Source organism: Eptatretus burgeri, chromosome 11 (genome assembly GCF_056783735.1).
Source record: "Eptatretus burgeri isolate ZD-2024b chromosome 11, Ebu_testis_v1, whole genome shotgun sequence".
NCBI lineage: Eukaryota > Metazoa > Chordata > Myxini > Myxiniformes > Myxinidae > Eptatretus > Eptatretus burgeri.
The window spans coordinates 28,399,330-28,421,829 of record NC_140971.1 but is presented as its reverse complement, the minus strand read 5'-3'; the positions used below and the strand labels follow the sequence as shown (position 1 = coordinate 28,421,829).

General features: G+C 45.0%; 1 long non-coding RNA gene across 1 annotated transcript in view; it reads right to left on the bottom strand.

Annotated features, from left to right (window-relative positions):
* Window positions 1–6: 6 nt before the first annotated feature.
* The window catches only part of LOC147016749 (uncharacterized), a 36,314-nt gene continuing 13,820 nt past the window's right edge, over window positions 7–22,500 (bottom strand). Inside the window, exons 2-4 of the long non-coding RNA XR_015049690.1 lie at window positions 2,679–2,802; window positions 1,159–1,246; window positions 7–798 (exon numbers count right to left, since the gene is read on the bottom strand). This is a non-coding gene — a long non-coding RNA (uncharacterized LOC147016749). The remainder of the gene's footprint in view (window positions 799–1,158; window positions 1,247–2,678; window positions 2,803–22,500) is intronic.

Below are 22,500 nucleotides of genomic sequence, written 5' to 3'. Positions count from 1 at the left end.
AAAACCTGAGTAGAGAATGCAGTTTCGCTCACCCTTGTGCAATGGAAGCCACATTCTCGGGGTCTGACATCCGGGAACTTCACCGACCCATAATGCAATGTCCGCATAGCAACGCTGGCGAAGGGGAAAACAAAGTACCTCGTTCGCTCGGATTGCCCTGTGTATGTAGCGCTAGCGCTATCGCATGGCACTCGACTCGTACCTGTTACAAGTTTGTTTCTTTCGTACCCATAATTACACATTATTATTTGCAACAATGCCGAAAAGTTGCTGTATTTTCAGTTGTACTAATAACAAGGCAAAAAATTCAGAACTCTCCTTTTATCTCATACCAAGTCAGGCTACTGAACCAGAGAGGAGACTTCTGTGGCTTAGAGCCATCAATCATGGCATCAATTTCTATCAAATGTTAGAGTTTGATGGTTGAATAAACAAATGTTAGAGGCTCTAACATGGTTACCTCCAACATTTTTGTGTAGCAGTCTGCACCCAACCAGAGACAAAAAATTTGTGGGCTTCCAGTGATTGTTAGTTTTTCATTGCCTCATGTGTAAACACTCCTGAGATTAAAAAGAAAAATATATTCTGTGGTTAGTCATTAAAATAGTACCAGGGCAATTAAGCAACAGTACATCACACAAAAACATTAATGCCTTGGCCCTTGATTGCCATTAATAGGATTACAACTCGCAAACTAAATGCAATAACAATGTGTCGGCCTTTCCTTTAAGTTCACTGCAGTCTTGTCCTCAGCCCAGGCGCTTCAACTCAGCAGCCACAAGAAATAGCCACGCACTGCTACATCATTACAAAATGTAGAGACAAAAAATCAGGCACACATGCTCACTCACATACGGCAACGCTCATACACATAGTCATACACCATTAAAATCAGGGATAAGACAGAATTTATACAACATGAATGTGAGCAATATTTTAATCATTCATTGACATTCTTGCTGGGTCAGTGAGTGACCCACAACTAGCACAGATGACTCACCGTCACACAGTACAGACAAGGCAGGTCAATTAAAACTATTACTAAATCGCCACATCAGCTCGGGAGTTCATAAATAATTGAAATAATTTATTAACACTCCAGTACAGTAATATTTGATAATACACAGTTAAAACTTGGTTTAAAATTGAATTACATACCTGGTGTCTTGACTAGATACGTGTATACGTCCGGGTATTGCACGTTCGGCCATTCCTTCAGGTTGTCGATCCACGAATCACCGGGGTACTGGTAGGGGCAAGAATCAAGCCCAATTAACTGTATTTTGGCTCGATATCTGGCCAATGCATCACCTGACAAATGTTCTCTATATTGATATGACATTGCAAGCACTTGGGTGAACACAATGTATCAACAATTTATCTGAAATACATCGACAGAAAAAAACAAATCACTCGGCTTTGCGTGCAAGTAAACCACGATGTACGTGCGTCTGCGATCGGTTCTGCGTTTGTTTTCCCCTTTGCCAATATGGCGGTCGCGTTACCAAGTGAAGTCAGGTGACTGACGTATGTCCGACCTCAATAATTAACCAGACCAACCAATCCCATTCTTTGTGGACAGAAATAATTTGTCCAAACTATATATATATATATATATATATATATATATATATATATATATATATATATATATATATATATATATATATATATATATATATATATATATATATATATATATATATATATATATATATATATATATATATATATATATTCTGACTGTGATGGCTTGACTGTGTGACAACTCTATCTGTCAACATTAAGTCATCATGAAAACCACCACCCCTCCCCCCCAGCCCTCTAGCCCTCAGTAAATTAGCATTACATTTCCACTGGTTTTTTGGTGATTCATCTCCACCTAATCATTCTTCATGATGGTTCATTTCCGCCTACTCATTATTCATGATGCTCTGTGGTTCCACCAATCGGGTAATCTCGTCATTTCTTTCTCTCAACCAATCAACGTTGAGGACATTACATTGTAATGATAAATGAGAGTTTGGTGCTTCTTCTTCATCTGCTTGTGGTTTTATCCTGAGCAGTGCAAGTTAAAAAAGCTTTGATAATGACTATTTTATTGAAATGTATATTTAAATTTTGTTGTCCAAATCGGATTTTGCAAAGCATCAAATTCAGCACATCTGAATTCGGCAGGAACGTAAGGACAGAGTACCAGTGGGTTGGTGACCTCTCTCAGTGAATAGTGATCAGGTTTTGCCTGGAAAGCATGCATTAACAGCTTATGTTAATTGTCAACATATAACTGTCTACGCTCAAGCACGTGACGAAATTTGTGGATTGTGGGGTAAACCCACCAGCAACTCAGGATTAAAGGTGTCTTATCTTGTCTCTGCTAGCAGAAACGTTTTGGAAATGAAGGAAATAGCCTCCCACTTTCATTCTACATGCTGTTGGAGTTCACCGCCCACTGCCATATCTGACGTGTCCACCATGATATACACTGGTGCATCTGACTTCGGATGGACAAGCATTGTGGCATCTGTTAGCACAGACTTCTCTGCGATAAAAGTGGTGACACATTCCTCAGTCCAAACCAAAAGCCTTTTTGGCTGCTTCCCATGCCACATTAGGAGGTCAGTTAGTGCATGAAGGATGTCTGTGCAGTTTGGGATAAACCTCCCATAGAAATTCACCTTTCCCACAAATTCTCGTCGCTTATCCACTGATGCTGGCTGCAAGTAGTCCTGGATCGCCTTGACCTTGTCAGCCAGATGCCAGTCGATGGATGCCATGTTCGTCGATTGAGTGCTCCAAAATCTGTAATGAGACACCCCAAACTGACATTTGGCAGGATTTATGATGACGTCATACTGTGATAAGCAAGCGAACATGAGCTGTAATTGCTGTTCATGCTCCTTGATCATCTCGCTCGCTATGAGCAGATCAACATTGTAAGCGTAAATGAAAGATAAACCCCGGATGACCTCATCAACGAAACACTGAAAGGTTTGTGGCACATTGTGTAACCCAATGGGCATGTGCACAGACTCGAATAGATCAAAAGGAGTGTGGTAATGGTGGTCTTGTGTATATCAGCCAGCTCTTCCAGAATCTGATGATGTGCTCTCATAGTCAAGGTTGGAAAAAAAAAAAAAAAAAAAAAAAAAAAAAAACTTGCTTTCCCCTGAGTCAACGAGATCATCAAACTTCACTCAATGGTCATGGTGGTGTGGATTTAAGTGACTGCTCGCACATTACACGAAGACCATAACCCCCAAGACCACCGGCAAAGATAACAACCCTTTGCACTAATTGGGGTCATGCTGATCCGATGGAGCAAGTCTGGATGCAATCAGCCCAGAACTGTTTCAGGAGAGTGCGACAAACAAACAAGCACCGGTCCATGAATTATAGTAAGGACTATATGTGACATATACATATTATACCTTGGTGTTAGCTTAGTGGTTAAAGTGGCTGGCTTGGGACCTGAGGACTTGAGTCAGGACTTGAGAATCCTGAGTTCAAGCCACTGTCAACTGCTGAATTAACACCAGGTGGGGTTGACAGCCTATCATTTCTCGTAGGATCTGGGGGTGGTAATAGATACGGGAGGTAAGCAGGCAGCACAGTGCCAGGCAGCTCTAGGTAAAGCAAATATGGTTTTAGGTTGTATTCGGATGGGGATCATTTACAAATCAAAAGAGGTGGTATTAACATTGTACAGGAATTTAGTGAGGCCACATTTAGAATATTGTGTGCAGTTCTGGTCACCTCAGTTCTGGAAGGACATCGATGCGAGAGAGGGTTCAGCGCAGGGCTACTAGATTGATTCTGGGCTGAGCTAGACTCAGCTATGAGGAGCGGTTGAAGGAGACAGGGCTTTATTCACTACAAAGGAGGTGGTTATGAGGAGATATGATAGAGATGTTTAAGATAATGAAAGGTATAGATAAAATAAGTTCAGATTAATTATTCAACAGAGTAGACAGTGAAAGAACCAGGAGCCATGGCTTGAGAGTAAGGATGAGGAGAGTTAAGACAGTAGTCAGGAAGGGGACTTTTACTCAAAGAGTAGTTAATGCATGGAATGGTCTCCCTAGAAAGGTAGTGGCAGCAGAAAAAATAGATAAGTTTAAATTAGAATTAGATCGGTACCTTGAAGTTATGGAGGTAGAGGGGTATGGGGATGTTGATAAGACTTTTAGGTAGTTTGAGCATTGATGGGTGATTGTGTGCATGGAATGTGTCGTCCACCAGACGGCGGTCTCCTTGGGTTAACCTGAGGTGGTCCCTTCGGGTGGGTGCCTGGAATGTCCTATCCCTAAGAGAGGATGATCACCTGTCTCTGTTATCATCTGAGCTCAAGCGTTTGGACATCGGGATTGCAGCTCTCTCTGAGGTTCGGAGACCAGATTGCGGCGAGATAATGGTGGGTGCTTACACCTACTATTGGTCTGGTCGCTCTGATGGTTACCATACCCAAGGAGTTGCTGTAGCTGTGTCCAATAAGCTGACCCCAATGATAATTGAGGTAACACCGGTCAACGAGCGTATTATGAGATTAAGGATTCGTCACTCCTTAGGTATCATTTCCCTGGTCTCTGTTTATGCTCCGACTGAGGCGAGTGATCTCACCGTGAAGGATGCATTCTACGCCACACTCGAGTCTGTGGTTGATCAGTGCCCCAGACGAGATACACTTCTAGTCTTGGGGGATTTCAATGCATCGACTGGAACTGATAGGGACGGTTATGAGGTGTGTGTTGGTCCCCATGGGTCAGGAACTATGAACCAGAATGGCACTAAGTTCCTTGACTTTGCAAGAAGTCATGGACTTAGGGTGGCTGGTTCATGGTTTCAGCGCCCACAAGCTCATCGCTGGACTTGGTATTCCAACGCTGGCGGTGTGGCAAAGGAGATTGACCATGTCCTCATTGACGGTCGTTGGAGGATGATCCAGAACTGCAGGGTCTACCGGAGTGCTCAGTTCCTCAATACTGACCACAGGCTTGTTGTAGCAACTCTAAAGCTGCACCTTAAATCCTGGAGAATGGTACCATCCCAGCCGAGGCTGGATGTTGCCAAGCTCAGGGATGAGAGAGTAGCTGAGGAGTTTGCGAACAGGCTGAGTGGACACTTGGGGGTCTGGGTGCTTTGGGGTCCTGAAGAGTTGTGGAGCGCCTTCAAGACCACCATCCTTGATGTTGCCGGTGGATGCCTTGGAGCTCACCGCAGGGCAAAGAAGAATTTTGTCTCTCAAGGGACACTGGATACCATTGACCAGAGTCGCAGGGCCAGGCTGAATGGCAGAGCTGAGCTGTTCAGGGAGCTGAGGCGTAAAACTGTACGTGCACTGAGGGTGGACAAGGAGGCCTATGTGCGAGGAATCTGTGAGGGGGTAGAGCATCACCTGTGGACAGGTGATTCTCGTCCCGCTTACAGGGGAATTTGCGCATTACGTTCATCCAAGCCCATCCCTCGGAGCACTGCAGTTAGAGCAGAGAGTGGTAGGCTCTTGACAGAGGAGTCTGAAGTGAAGGCCCGCTGAGCCGGTTACTTTGAGCGGTTGTACCAGGCTGATCCCCAAACTGTCGAGTTGGACATCAAGGGTGTTACAATCCCTGTTACTGACCCTCGAATCAACTGTGGTCCACCTACGCTTGTGGAAACACGGGCTGCGGTGAAGCAGTTGAAACGGGGCAAAGCTCCAGGGATCTGTGGCATCCATGCCGAACTTCTCAAGGCTGGTGGAAATGCTGCACTCGTGTCGTTGCATGCAGTTTTGTGCTCTGCCTGGAACACAGGCATCATCCCAACTGACTGGAAGAGGGGCCTTGTTGTCCCTCTCTGGAAAGGGAAGGGTGATCGCCAAGACTGCAACAACTACCGAGGGGTGACGCTGCTCTCAGTGCCGGGCAAGGTCTTTGCTCGGATAATTCTTGATAGGGTTCGCCACCATCTGCTTGAGCACCAGCGTCCAGAGCAGTCAGGCTTTACACCAAAGAGGTCAACGATTGACCGTATCCTTGCACTTCGTGTCCTCACCGAACGCAGACGAGAGTTTCGGCAGGGGCTGCTTGCAGCCTATGTTGATCTCTGTAAAGCGTTCGATTCAGTGAATCGGGATGTCCTCTGGAGGATTCTTGGTCTTCGTGGGGTGCCACCAAAACTGATCGATCTGATGTCTGAACTCTACTCTGCTACTGAGAGTGCTGTGAAGTGTGGTGGTACCATCTCTGACTTATTTCCAGTTGTTACTGGAGTTCGTCAGGGATGTGTACTTGCCCCCACACTTTTCAGCACTTGTATGGACTGGATTTTAGGGAGGATGTCGGAGAGATCAAGTTGCGGTGCGTCATTTGGGAATGTCAAGATCTCGGACCTTGACTTTGCAGATGATGCAGTCATCTTTGCGGAGACTTTAGACATCCTCTTGGGGGCCCTCGACGTGCTGAATGAGGAGTCGGAGCCGTTTGGATTACGGGTTTCTTGGGTCAAAACTAAGATCCAGGCTTTCGGTGACATCTTGGATGCTGCTGTCCTGTCTGTGTCTGTTTGTGGTGAGGATGTTGAGGTCGTGGAGAGATTCACTTACCTTGGCAGTGATATTCATGTCTCTGCTGGCTGCGAGTCAGAGGTCAATAGACGTCTGGGTCGGGCCTGGGGAGTCATGGATTCACTGGATCATGGGGTGTGGCGCTGCCGGTACCTGTGCGGGAGGACGAAAGTCCGAGTCTTCAGGTCCTTGGTACTTCCAGTCTTGCTCTATGGGTGCGAGACTTGGACTCTGACCAAGGATCTGAGACGGAGACTTAATTCCTTTGGTACCAGGTGTCTTCGGAGAATCCTTGGCTATCGCTGGTCGGATTTTGTGTCCAACGAGCGGTTGCTGAGAGAGACTCGGATGAGATTTGTCACCTGCATAGTCCGTGAGCGTCAGTTGCGGCTGTATGGACATGTGGCTCGTTTTCCTGACTCTGATCCTGCTCACCAGATTCTCTCAGCGAGGGAGTCTCATGAGTGGAGGAGGCCAGTGGGTCGACCACGTGCCTCATGGTTGCAACAGGTTGACCATCATCTCAAGGAGATGGGGATGGGCCTGGCATCTGCCTGGGGGATGGCCAGACGGAGGCCCCTGGAGTACCGGCGGAAAGTGGACGCAGCGACGTGCTGTTCTGGCACATGCTCCCATACCTGATCTGACCTGTGTGCATGTGTACAGAGTGCTGTTGGTGGGGGTCTTGTCAAGGGGGGTTGTGTGGTTGATGTTGTGCGTTTTTTTAACCAAGCCCATGCCCCTCCCCGAGGGGAAGAAAAGGAAAAAAATAAATAAATAAATAAATAAATCATTAATTTAAAACTTTTTTTTACATTTTCTTCCTTGGATCTTGTGTAGATGGGTTGGTGTGGTGTTCACACAGGCAAGATGGGCTGAATGGCCTCCACCTGTGTTGGATTTCCTTATTATTATCATCCTTCTGAGGTTGGTGAAATGAGTAATGGCACTGGGGTAATGGTAATGGTAATAACCATTCGGAGTAACCTGTGCTGGAGTGGCAACCTGTCCAGGACTGTACTCCGAGCCAATGAAACTGCCTTGGCAGCCCTATGCACCTTTATGTTGTGAAAGAAATGGTATTATTATTACACATGATACACAAACAAAAGTATATGCCTGTAGAAAGTCTACAACCCATTTAACATTTTTCACCTTTTGTTGTCTTTTTGCCTGAAATTAAATTGCATTAAATGAAACTTTTCCCACCTTTATTTACACATCATTACCCACAACTTCCAAGTGAAAAATAAATTCTACAAATTCCATAAAATTAATGAAATATACAAAAGTAGAATATGTTGGTTGGATAAATAAATGTCCATCCCCCCTGAGTTAATACTTTGTGGAAGCGCTTTTGACAGCAAGTACAGCTGTGAGTCTTTTGGGATCTGTCTCTACCAAGTTTGCACACATTGATTGGGCAATATTTGCTCATTCTTCTGGATAAAACTGTTCAAGCTTAGTCAAGTTGTGTGGGGAACGATGATGGACAATCATCTTCAAGTCATGCCACAGATGTATATTTTTGTTCCTTAGCCACTCCAGTGTAGCTTTAGCTGTGTGCTTCATGTCGTCATGCTGAAAGGTGAACTTCAGTCCCAATTTCAGCATTTTTGCCAAGGGCAGCAGGTTTTCCTTGAGGATATTTCTGTATTTTGCTCCATTCATTTTCCTTTCTATCCTGACAAGTGCCCCAGTCCCTGCTGATGAGAAACATCCCCATGACATGATGCTGCCACCACCATGCATCACAGTGGGGATGGTGTTCTTTGGGTGATGTGCTGTGTTGGGTTTGTTCCAAATGTAATGTTTTGCATTTCGGCCAAAAAGTTCCATCTTGGTTTTGTCAGGCCACAAAACTTTTTGCCACATGGAACTCCGGAAGGGTTTTTTGCACAACTTAAACGGGACTCAAGGTCGGCTTTTTTGAATAATGACTTCCTTCTTGCCACCCTCCCGTACAGGCAAGACTTGTGGAGTGCTTGGTATATTGTTGTCACATGCATGCAGTGACCATTCTTTGCCATAAAGGCAAGTAGCTCTTCCAAAGTTGCCATTGGCCTCTTGGCAGCCTCTCTGATCAGTCTCCTCTCTGCTTGGTCATCCAGTTTGGAGGGATGGCCTAATCTATGCAGGATCTTGGTTGTACCATACACCTTCCATTGATTAATGATTGTCTTGACTGTGCTCCAAGGGTTATTCAAGGCCTTTGAAATAGTTTTATACCCATCCCCTGATCTTCTATACCAATCCCCTGATTTTTATACCCATCCCCTGCTTCTGTGCCTTTCCACAACTTTATCCCGGAGGTCTTTTGAAAGGTCCTTGCTTCTCATGGTTGAGTATTTGCTGTGAAGTGTACTACCCAGAAGAGAAAACCTACAGGAACAGCTGAGTTTATTATGAAACTTGAAGGGCACTCGGGAGAGCGCATACCTACACCACATAATGCCTGATCCACGAGAACATATCACGCCCAATCAGGGCCGGATTTAGGGCAGGGCCCACAGGGCCACGGCCCGGGGCCCCGCGCAAACGCAAAGATTACAAGAAATTCTGCTATTTTCCCCCTTTTGTTTGTTTGTGAAAAAAAAATCTAGTTTGTTTGTGTAAATGATCAGTGAATCACGAAACAAATACTCAATATCCCTGTTAATTTGGCATCTGTTTGGTTATGTTTATCATTTATTTTACATCTTTGAACTTACTTTTTTTCCTTTCCACTGATCATAAGAGCGCAATGTTAAGGTCTACCACAGAAATAGGTCACACGAAAAAGTGAGGGTTTTCCCAATCCCAGCAAGCTATGACCGTCTCGATTTCATTTTTGCAAAATTACACGCCCGCCCTGAATCTATGTTTGCTCTGTACTGCGCAGGCGTACTGTTGGGGTGGTTATACTATACTTGTGTAATTCAAGTTTACACACCGGATAATATTTTATTATATTTATAAGGTGTGTCTCGGTGGCAGAGTGGTAAGGTTGCTGGCTGGTCACCTCTATGTGGATTCGGCAGAGTGGGTTCGAATCCTACCGGTGGGATATGTAAATCATGTGTCATGGCCAAGACACGGTGGTTTCCTCTGGGTTCTCCGGTTTCCTCCACCAGAGAGACACACCTCGCAATAATAATCTGAGCCGTGGAGAGATACTCGACAAGCCCTTGGCTTCTTATCAATCCACGTTAATATATCTCGATTATTATTATTATTATTATTAAGGTGTGTTAGGTGTCAACTGCTGAAATATTGCTTTCTATTGTAGGAACTGCCTTTGTGTGGACCTGGTTGAGCCACGGCGGAACGTGAACGTGATCGAGGAAGAAAATACCAGTCTGGTGCAGCCAAGCGGAAGGAAAGCATAGCAGCCGAAAGCGAACGGAACAAGCTACCCAAAATTACAAGTTGGTTTAAGAGTACAACAGCCACAGTCGGGTTATACAATGAACAGGATAACAATGCGAAGGGAAACATAGCTACGACTACGTCAGCATTATCTGCTGTTGGCCCTGCTCCTTGTTTCAGTGCTGCTGATGCTAGCGGTGATAAAAACTCAAACGATTCTGCTTCAGAATGTGGTTCAGAAGTAGACAGCAAAACGGCTGAAGATTATGAAAAAGACATTGGCCTTTGGCAAGACCAGCTACCAGAGAAGTTCCGAAACTACTGGATCGAGAAGGGTAGTGCACAATGTCGTAATGTAGACAGTGACTACAAGAACTCTGCTGTCCGTGATGGAAATAAAACTCGTCATTGTACAAAAAATTTGTTCAGTAGAAAACACACGTTATCTGGAGAAGAAATCGATCTCAGTTGGCTGTGCTATTCTGAAGAGACCGGCCATCTGTTCTGTTTTATTTGCTATCTGATGTCACCCATGTCAGACACTTAAAGTCGGTTTACATCCGGGTTCCAAGATTGGAAACACGCTATGGAGTCGATAGAAGGACACACTAATTCAGATCAGCATAAACAGGCAATGTCGAGCCTGGCCAGCAGAAAAATCATTGCAAGGCCGCGTTAACGCTGGACTAGTTCGTCAGTACAGCACTACGACGGTGAGTGGATGTCCTCAAGTTTCTATGTGAACATGGTCTGCCCATCCGAGGTGATCGGTTCGGTACATAACGGAAATTACCTGGGAGTGATGGAGCTTCTGAGCAAGTGCGACACTTTCCATGCGGCACATCTCCATAAACATGCCAACAAAGGGAGTGGTAACGTAAACTACCTCTCATCGACAGTATGTAACGAACTAATCAATGTGTTGGGTAGAAAAGTTCTGAGTGCCATTGTAGCGGAAGTTCGGAGGGCCAAATATTACTCCATATCGGTGGACTCCACTCCGGACGTGTCGCACACTGACCAGCTATGTCTAACCATCCGCTACGTGTTGCCAGAGGGGCCAGTAGAGCACGTCTTGACATTCGTGCCCTTACTGAGTCATACCGGAAAGGAGATCGCAGACGTAGTTCTTGATTTTCTCCAAACGAACATAATTCTGATCTCTGACTGTCGCGGTCAATCGTACGACAACGCCAGCAACATGTCTGGAAAATACCGCGGCATCCAGGCGCACCTAAAAAGTCGTTGCGAATTCACCGAGTTTGTTCCGTGCATGGCTCATTCTCTCAACCTCATCGGGATGTGTGCTGCCGAGTGCTGCACGGCTGCTGTGACTCTGTTTGGTATCGTTCAACGGCTGTATGTTTATCTCGTGAAGTCAACCTAATCGTTGGCGCAAACACCGCGATGCACTGAAACACATGCCAGTCGTCAAGTGCTTGTCAGATACACGGTGGTCGGCCCGTGCAGATGCTGTAGAAGCACTGGCCAATGGATTCCAGCAAAATATCACGGTACTTGACGATCTTGCAATGGATGAACATCTAAATGCAGAGGCCAAAAAATGAGGCATCTGCTATTCTGAAGGAATTGGAAAAAAACATGAGACAGTGATTCTGCTAGTAACATGGCAGGAAATTCTAAAGAGGTTCAACGCGACAAGTCAGCAGTTACAGAAGCCGGGGCTCGATTTGAACACGGCAGTGAAACTACTCGAATCACTGACAGAGTTCGTACAGGACCTACGTGAACGGTTCGACGACTTTGAACATATTGCTAAATGTGGTCAACAGCGAGTACGAAGACGATCGGTGACGTGTTCAAAGGAGGAAGCGACATCATGATGAAGTAGACAGTGCCGATGACACCCAGTTACCGCTCAGAGAGAGATTCAGGACCACATCCTACATACCCATCATTGATCAGCTGACAACGTCACTAGGAGATCACCTCAAGGCCTATGGAACACTCAGTCAACATTTCTCATTCTTTTCAGAAATAACGACTATGCAGACGGATAAGCTCCGCGACTCCGCTGCAGACCTGGTCAAGAGTTAGCCGAACGACCTGGAACCTTCTCTGGTTTCGGAAATTGTACATTTCCAGGCATTTCTCAAGACGATGCAGACAGAAGACTCGGAAAAATTGTCTGAAACTACTATGTTTTCCACAATCCACAACTACGATATGGTGGCAGCATTCGCCAACGTGGAGATAGCCTTGCGGGTATACCTGTCAATGTTTGTCACGAACTGTGCAGTAGAACGATCATTCTCAAAATTGAAAAGGATCAAGAACTATCTGCGTAGTACGATTGGCCAAGATCGTTTGGCATTGCTGGCCATACTGAGTGCTGAACATGAACTATTCAGGAGAGTAAGCACACGCGAAACAATCGAGGACTTTACACGAATCAAAGCCAGGAAGAAGCTGAGAGATTCTGTAGGTTTTTAACATCTCGCAAATATCCCAAAGTGTGCAATAATGCGATCATATCTGCAAAAACGACAAAAAAAACTTTCTACATTGAGATTTGAGATGATACCATCACGTTTTGGCTTTGCGATTATTTTCTCTGTTCCGTTGTTTTCATCCAAAGTGATGTTTCTTGTATATAAACTTTTGTTACTTGTAGTTTCTGAAATACATGTTTTTACACATAAACCGTGTTTTTTTCTTTTGCCCAGCCTAGGTTGGTGCATTTATACATGAATACTTTTATAAGCATATATGAAGTAAAAATGGCTGCGGCCCTGAGAAGGCCCCGCATACTTCTAGGGCCCCGCAACACATAAATCCGGCCCTGCGCCCAATACATTTTTCAAATATCTTGCCAAATATCGTTTTTGGCCCTATCTCTCAATGGTGAAGAATCACTTTAAAAATAAAAGTTAAATAATTCTCATATCCAGATCCGGAATTGGATCTTCATCAAAATTGAATCAATTCATCCTTGTCACACACCCAACTTGTCCACCAACTTTCATCCAAATCTGTCCACAACTTTTTGAGATATCCTGCACAAAGACAGACAAACAAACAGAGAGGGGTGAAAACATAACCTCGTTCACCTTCGATGGCAGAGGTAATTATCAGAATCACTACAATTTAACACAGATTGAGGTCAATCAACTTGGTGTGTGACTTTGAAGGTGATTGGTTACACCTGAGATCATTTACAATTGCTATCATAATAAGGGGTGGACATTTATTCAACCAAGATATTCTAGTTTTGTATTTTTAATAAGTTTTCTGAAATTTGAAGAATTTGTTTTTCACTTGGAAGTTGTGGGTTAAGATGTGTAAATAAAGGTGGAAAAAGTCTGATTTAATGCAATTTAATTCCAGGCTACAAGGCAAGAAAGGGTGAAAATTTGAAAGGGGGTGTAGACTTCTATAGGCACTGTGTGTATGTGAAATTATGGATGGGGCTGTCATTGTCCATTGCCTTCCCACTGCAGGTGTAAGCACTTCCAAAGAGTTCCAGCACATCACCTGTGGGGTGCTTGCATCACCCCCCTACAGTTACACACACACACACACACACACACACACACACTTTTTTTGCTGTGAGTAAATTTGCACATGCAATCCTGACAACTCCTTAACAAAAAAGTCTCAGCCTCACTCCCCCCCCCCCAACTCTGTCCCATCTTTGATGTCCCAACACCCAACCTCAAAGCCTCAACCTCCCCCTTCCAATGCGGTCCCATCTTTACTCTAACCCTTCTCATAAAAGCAAATGGCATTTCCACATCGAAACAGTGGAATATGTAACCGTTTTCTGCTCTCCTATTATGCTATCACTGACCACAGAAACCCATCGCAATTTCAAGAGAAAATAGTCGGAAATAATAGTAAACCTGCATCACCTCCGCAGTAAAGGTGCTGCTTGAGACGAGGGGTTCTCAATGATAAATTCTAAAGTTATAAAATGTAAAATATATAAATTGTGGCCGGAGTCGGGCAAACTGTCAAACCGATGGGTGGAACTCGCACGCATGGACGCGTGCACACCTCATTTTATATGTACAGTGGTCATAAATCCTGGAAACAGGCGAATATACATTATAAATGTTTTTTTGACATTACATGATATGTTCAATGACATGACATGTTCAATGTGTTGGCCCTCATGAGAAATGCACAGTTCGATGCGCTGTGCAAAATAGCAATGAACGCAGTGCATTAACGCAGCATTTCCATCAATCCCTGCAAATGCATCCATGATGCATTGCCTCAGATGATTTGTGTCCGGTTTTAACTGAATAAACCTGCGCCTTCAGCATAACGCAGAAGAAGTAATCAAGGAGGTTCAGATCTGGTGAGTGTGCAGCCCACTCCACAGGACCACGTCATCCAATCCAGTTTGGGAAATTATCATCCAACCATTCCCTCACCACTCTGGTGTAATGGGGTGGTGCGCCATCCAGTTGGAACCACTCCAGGTGACCTTCCCCTAGCCCATCAAGTGCAGACATTAATTGGCCAAGCAACGTGGTCAAAGATGCCTCTCCAGTTAAGTTATCTTCAAAGAAAAACGGTCCCAACACATGTGCTCGCCACAGGCCACACCACACCATCACCTTCGCCGCTCCTTCTTGTTTGGTTGGGGAGATCCAGTGCAGATTGTCTTGCGACCAGTACCGCATGTTTTGCTTGTTCACCTCCCCGTTCACATAAAGATTAGCTTCGTTGCTGAACAGCACACAGTCTTCGGTAAAGCAGGCATTATTGTCCAGGCGATCCAAGAACCATGCACATATTTCCATACGACAGTCAGGATCGTCCTTGGATAACTTTTGCAGGACTTGCATCTTGTACGGGTGAAAGTTATCCACCTTAAAATATTTTGGACAATACTGTGAGGCACCACCAGTTCCATGGATGTCCAGTGAGTTAACTTATTTAGGCTAGCTATTACCTTCGTTATGACAGTTTCCTTCACCTCGTCAGATACCGATGGTTGTCCAGAATCGAGTTTGTCCAACACACTGCCTGTATCCTTGAATTTTTGAACCAGCTTCCCCACTGTGCTGTGGGAGATGGCAGCTCTTCCAGGATGACATGCGTTGAAGTGCTCTGCTATCCGGCGATATGACCAGGCCTCGCGTCCACTCTGCAGTATCACGTCAACGCGTTCGTCTTTCATCAAGGACATCTTCAAACTGTAACAGAATGACATAATATTATCCACGTTTCCAGACTTTATGGCCATCCTGTAGATGCAGACAGAGTATGTATTCCTTGCCTGGAGCAGCAGCTGCAACTTACTACATGGCTGGATGTTGTGTGGGATACATATGGATCAGACAGTCTGAAGATCAGATCTGAACGAATAGATCAGATGTTCTTGTGAAAAGAGAGGGAAGGGAGTACACAGAAAGGTCTCTTCCCAAACTAAACTTCCAGGCAACTGGATGGACTTCCTCCATGTTAAAGAGAACAAGAACGAACTCTTTGCCTCTCTCACATCAAAAGTTACAGATTTTATCTTTCCCCATCCAAAGCTGTCAGGAGGATCTGTGGTATCCATGAGTTCCAACATCCCAATGCCAAACTGCAATCACAAGGAAGCTGGCACAAGGATTGTTGGCCACATGTTGCATGCTCTGGAGCAAGGAAGAAAGGTATTCAAAGTGTGAATTGTGGACACAGATGTAGTAACTGTCCTTGTTGGTTCATTCTGTGAACTTGCTGAAACTTAGCCTTTGGCAGATATCTGGGTAGCCTTTGGAATGGGCAAACATTGCAGATTTTACAGCATCAGTGCCATCTATTCAAACTTGGGAGAGCAAAAGTCACCTGCTCCACCAGTGTTTCATGCATTCAGTGGGTGTGATGTCACATCTGCCTTCAAGGGAAAGGGAAAACTGTCAGCATGGCAAGCTTGGGAGGTGTACGAAGAAATAACAGACATTTTCCTACCTGGCCTGCAATCCCTTTGAGCATCTGTATCTGGATTCTGAACACTTCAAGGAGCTTGAAAGACTGACTGTCATCCCTTACTGACAGTACAAGCCCTCTAATCCCTGTCGAATTAAGAAAGGAGCTCTTTTGTCTAAAGAACCGTTGCAGCGACAGATTGCTTCCAACATTCTCGACGAGCGGTCTACCAAGCTGGAATCTGGACAATCAGCACACAGGCACAGCAAGCTTTACAATCGCCTGAATAATATGGCTGGGTCTGGGTCATGATGGCAGGATCCTGGACGCCCGTTTTGTTAACAATTCCTGAGGTATCTAAAGCCTGCGGAGTATTAGTTAAATGTTCTTGCAAAGGAGACTATTCCAAATGCAAGTGTGGAAGGGCAAATCTCAAAATGTTCACCACTTTGCATGTGCAAATGTAATGCTTAGGATATACTGATGAATTGAAATTTTGCACATCTGTGTCGTGTAACATCTGTTGCATCCATTACACAAAGACACCAGACATCCATGTTTTCGAAATTGACGTTTTAAAGGATCATGATTTCTGTTTGACTTGGATTTCAATATGAAAGAGATGCAATGAGTTTAGGTAACATTTCTTGAAAAACTGTGCATGAAAACTTGGATGCGAAAGCAGAAACGTTGGGAATTGATGATATTGGTTGTCATTTTGAATTCAAGATGGCGGACATGAATTTTCAATTTTTATTTTGAATCATCGTGACTTCTCACAAACATGGGTGTTCATATACTATTAAAAAAATGCAAAGACTGCTTTTGCTATGAATATTCAGTCAAACATCGATCAATATGATGGCCATCTTGGATTTTGGTGTTTTTATGGAATCATCGGTAAATTTCAAGAGGGCTCCTTGGCTAATATCAACTTGTATAGCCTGAGGAAGCTTCCTGCCAAATTTGGTGCTTTTATCCAACCACCAAGCTCAGCCACCTGACTATTACAAGGATATATATTAAACATTGAACAAATACATACACCCACATGGGATTTCAACCTTGGGTCTCATCGTTATGATCTGCGAGTTCAGATGTCAATGTTCATCAGGTCAACCCTCCCATCTGTCCACGTGGAAGGATAGCCTCAGCCTACAATCAACATCAGTTCTCTATGATGAGGATATTATATTCCCGAAACTTCAGGTGGTCTTTGTTATCAAAGATGCTCATCCTCTCTCCGGTTCATTTAATTAATTCCACCATATTGTTGGACGACCTCCTCAACTATAAAAAGGTGGTGTAGCCGTTTGAACTGTCAGCTGCCGAAACATGCAATAGGGAACACTGTGTGACCAAGTACACTGGTAGATTACAGAAACCTGACTTGAGCAGTAAAGCACTGCCCATAACGCGCCGAAATTAAAAAAAAAAAACCACTGTGGTGCACATAATACCAAGAGAAAACATGGAGGAAATAATTGCAGTAGAAAATCCGAGCAAGTGCCAGATTGAAGTAATCACACGCCAATTAACAAGCTCAGACAGATTGCTCACAGCTCAACAATTAGAAAGGCCATATGTGAAAAACGACGAGGCCAAACAATGTCTGCAATATGCATAGAACCTTCAGATGGTTAATGCTGAATTAAACTGAACAATTAATGTAACAACGGATTGTATAACACGTGTTGAGATTGAGTTCACAGGTAGCAAAAGCAATGAAGAGTAAATTAGCACTTAATGTGTGAACTGAATGAAGAATGGACTAAAAATTACCAAACTTGGTAAAATCATAACTGTTGATATCCAGTGGTCATCAGATGTTATACACAATAGTTATAATGCGTTACAAGTCCCAAGTTGTTGATAGAATGATGAAGGTAAAGGATCTTCCTCAGCATGAAAAAGGCATTGCTCCTTGAGGTGTTATGGTGCACACCTTGATAGCTCGAATGATGAATGAATGGTAATATTCCTGGACAAATATAGTATGATTAAGGATAACAATAAAATCGTTCTGTGCAACAAATTGTGCATTTAAAAAATAACTGTTCATGGATAGCTATCATGTATAGCCTGTGGTTGTTGGTTACATCATTTTTGGGGGCATAGCTGTGCCACTGATGCAGTGTCCTCTATTACCAGAACACTGGTACTCATTTTGCCAACCTCAGAAGGATGACAGGCTGAATCAACCCCACGAGGTGTTAATTCAACAGCCAACAGGGGCTCAAACTCAAGACCTTAAGATCTTAAGCCAGCCACCTGAACCGTTAAGCCAACACCAGACTTTGTTCATGGATAGGGGTAAAGGTAAGGAATTGATTGCGTGGATGAACAACCTGTTGTTCCAGGAATGTGCAGAGTGTGGAATTTGAATTTATAATAACACACTTACTGTATGTCAGGTGTGATCATTTATTATCACCATTTACTATCAAAGCCCAGTCCACCTTAACATTATGTTGAAGTGTAGATAAAGTCACATGTAAACATAAAGCTTGATGTGAAATTCAGGAAGAATTCCAACACCTTGACTCAATCTTGAACCTTAGGGATTTCAATGTAGGTTTAAATCATTTGTAAATCCCATATGCCTTGCAAGGCTTCAGGTCACCCACAAAATGTGAAGGTTTCAGAGCTGACAATTAACCCATAACAGGTCCTTACTCTGTCACAGGGTGCTGCCAAGATAGCCCTTACATACTTCAACCAGGGCAGGAAAATAAATATTTTTTTTGACATTATTCCTTTATAGAATATGCAATTCTGTAATAATGAGCAATAAGCATTCTGGAATTGCAGAATAAGCATTATTGGGCTACCATAAAACACTTCATTCTGCAAACCCATAAATGCAAAGTACACTGAAAACCCACTCCATGAGTACCTCCTGTGCTGCTGCCCTTCGCAGGGCAGCTCACTGGATGACAGGATTGGGGAAAAGCCTCTGGGACTCCTATTCCTTGATGATATGAGGAAAAGCACGGGGTTAACCTCCCGGGTCAGATTGCGGTAGTGTGTGCCGAGGTGTCATCCATCGGACGGCGGTCTCCTTGGGTTAACCTGAGGCGGTCCCTTCGGGTGGGTACCTGGAATGTCCTATCCCTAAGAAAGGATGATCACCTGTCTCCGTTATCATCTGAGCTCCAGCGTTTGAACATCGGTATTGCAGCGCACTCTGAGGTTCGGAGATTGGATAGAGATCATAGTGAGTGGTTACATCTACTACTGGTCTGGTCGCTCTAACGGTTACCATGCCCAAGGAGTTGCTGTAGCTGTGTCCAATAAGCTGACTCCAATGATAATAATTGACATAACACATGAGGCACTGCCATGCTCACTGGCAATGGTGCTTACAACAAACACGTGCTGCATGTGAGAAGAGAAAAATCGGTTTATAAATAGCAAGTAAAGGGAGAAGGAAGGAAAGAATGAAGAAAAAGAGGAAGAGAAAGGAAAATGCAACAATGAAAGTTTGTGCATGGTGGCTATTTGTTCAACTGGTGAAAAACTTGTTTTCCTCTTTCTCCAATGACCAGGGTGGGTTTCATTTCCATGGCTGCCCACTCCTGCCAGCCCATACTCAGCAAATGTGGCAGGTACAACAAACACACCTCAATGCAAGTTGAGGGATGTGGTGTTCTCCTTGCAGTCAAGTGGAATAGGAAGCTAAAGGGAAAGAGTGTGCACAGTGAAAATATCTGCTAGTACAGGCACTTCGATTGAAGATTGGAAGATATGGTGATGTTTTATCTCTTCAACAGTAACAGCGGTCATTCCTCACTTTCCTTGATGAGGAATGTAATGAAGTAGGTCGGAAGGGCCAAAGGTGCAGAGTTAACCAAAGAGGTGTGAGTGAATATCTGGATATCCAGACAGGGAGCCATTTTTGTATACAAAGAGAAGGCTCGTGGATGAGCAAGAACGCAGAACGGATCAGAATGCAACGTAACAAAAGGAAGAGCAGAAAGAGAAGGGGGAAATGCTAACAGCAGGGCCGAGGGACAAAATAAGGGCTGTTTCATTATGAGGGTACCAAGTTTGTCTCAAAACCACTAAAAATTCAAACTCAATATTTTTATATTTTTACTTCTCCAAATCCAACATTGTTAATTACAATACTTAAATCCAAATTTTTGGAGCATCTGAATGAATATTTCTTATTATAAATAATACCCAGGGATATTAGGAGAGTATTTTTTATACTACAACAGTCATTAATACAATTCAACTATAACCACACAATAACAACACTATCAGACTTCACTGGTTTCCATATGTTCCACAAGTATTATTCCATTACTGGAATTATGATTCAGTATACATATTGTTGTGGTTACCAAATTCGCAAACCACCATTCAGGTCCCTTAGGTGAGATATCTCCGTAAGTATATGTGTAGTTAGGCCCAAACCCGTTGTCTAGTGGGAATACATGTCATTCATGCGTGCTGCGACTCTTCAGGATAGCCGTTTTTCTTTTACTATCTTTATTTTGGACCAACCGCCATTGTTACCACCGCCAACCGCGTCTCAACAGTCGTCACAACATCAACCACCCACCACAACGCCGCTTCACCACAACAGCCACGACCTTTCCCGTCACACCTCGCAACCGTCGCATCGCCACCGTTCTTGCGCCGCTTGTGGGTACCGGTATTGGACTCGTGCAGGGCGCGCGCCGAACAGCGTGTACAAAACCACGGATTTTCCGCTCCAAAAACGGATCAAAAACGACACACGCCCACTTTTGTGCCGTCCAATCGGTGAGCGAGGGGCGATTTGGCCCCGCCTCCAGGGCGTTGGAGGGCGGTCGCTATATGCAAATTCATGGATCAAAATGCATTTACGCCCACTTTTTCTCGGGCCAATGGGGAGCGAGGTGAAAGGTCGAAGGCAGGGGGTCAAAGGCGAAGCCACGGGGCTAATATAAGCGGCTGCGTTCGTCAGAAAAGGGAGTTGGTCGTCGTCGTCGTGTGCGTTGGAGTCGGAGCGAAGAGGACGGAGCTGTGGAGAGGCGGCGAAGGCAGACGAGGGGGTGCTCGCGTCGTGCCGGGAGCTGCACACCAGGGAGGCCGACGGCGCGACCTGGTCGAGGTGGAGACGCTCGTCGCGGGACCCGAGACAGAGTAAAAATCCTCCTTTCCCCGAGCATCAGCAACCCCCTCCTGTTTCCCCCCGCGCTGAGATAGTGCGACCAAGGGGGCCCCCTTCCCACCCCCTACCAGACACTGTCCGCGAGGCCCGCGGAGTTGAGGCACCATCGCCGCTCCGCGTCTCATCACCAGACGGGTAGGCCCGACCCGGTCTCGGCCTCAGGCCCGCCTCATCCTTGAGGGTGTTCTTTTTCTTGGTTTTGGGTATGTGTTGTCGGCGCCGTCTGTGAAGTAGAATTGTATAAGTGTTGCCGTGTGCTCGGTAGTCGGTATTAGCTCTGCATTGTGTCTTCGCTTTTACATTTGCTTTTTGTGTAAAATTGCATTGTGTTTCTCTTCTTTTCTATGTGCTTTTGGTGGAATTGTATATGTGTGCTTTCCGTTCATCGCGAATAAATGTGCTTTATGTTGAACTGCTTTCCCGCTTCGCTTCGTCATTTCTTTCATTGAATCCTCATCTTGCTTCACGTAAAGGGTTGGTAGTGGGCTGAATACGCCCGATAATTAATCGAACCGTCGAGGCTGACGATAACACCGCTCGGTTATCCCGATAGTACGGAACGGGTCGCTTAAGTGGCCCGTGTCCGAAGTCGACCTGCGGCGAGGTGCGATCGCCCGGTCTACCCTCCGTGTGGGTACTTAGGTAGGTCGAATTTGGCGAGCAACCCTATCCCACGCGGGGGCTGATTGGCTCGATCGCGGTGAGACCGAAAGGTCCACCCGTGACTGGTTCCCGGCGTTAGTCCGAGAGGGTCACGACTGGATTGTCCGTCCGGTGGGCGACGTGCCGCGATTCGAGTTACGTGGCCGTCAGCACGCCGGCGGGCGCGAATCCGTAACAATATTTATAGCCAGCAAGTCGTTTCCTTATAACTCGTGGAAGTTTAGGTGTTTTCGGAGACGACACATTTTTGACGGACACATGTAAGGCAATCGGTGCAGGCCATGCAAATAGATTATTGGTTACACTCCAATTTTGTAGCATAATATCAGTGCAGGTATATACACACTTGGTAAAACACACAATAAACATTTAAAAAGACCCTTTATTTATATAAAAAATTATTCTACAATATGCATTTCCGGAGAGAACATTTTTTGACGGACAAACGGTGGGACATATTTTTTGAGGGTGAAATACATATTCATAGTCTGAAATAAATAATATTGTTGCGAATTCGCGCCCGCCGGCGTGCGAACGGCCACGTGACTCAAATCGCGGAACGTCGCCCACCGGACGGACAATTCTGTCGTGACCCTCTCGGACTAACGCCGGGAGCTAGTCACGGGTGGGCCTTTCGGCCTCACCACAATCGTGCCAATCGGCCACCCGCGTGGGATAGGGTTGTTCGCCAAACTCGACCTACCTAAGTACCCACGCGGATGGTAGACCGGGCGATCGCACCTCGCCGCAGGTCGACTCCGGACACGGGCCGCTTAAGCGATCCGTTCCGTGCTATCGGGATAACTGAGCGGTGTTATCGTCGTCCTCGACGGTTCCGAATCGGGCGTATTAAGCCCACGACGAACCCGTTACGTGAAGCAAGATGGAGATTCAATTA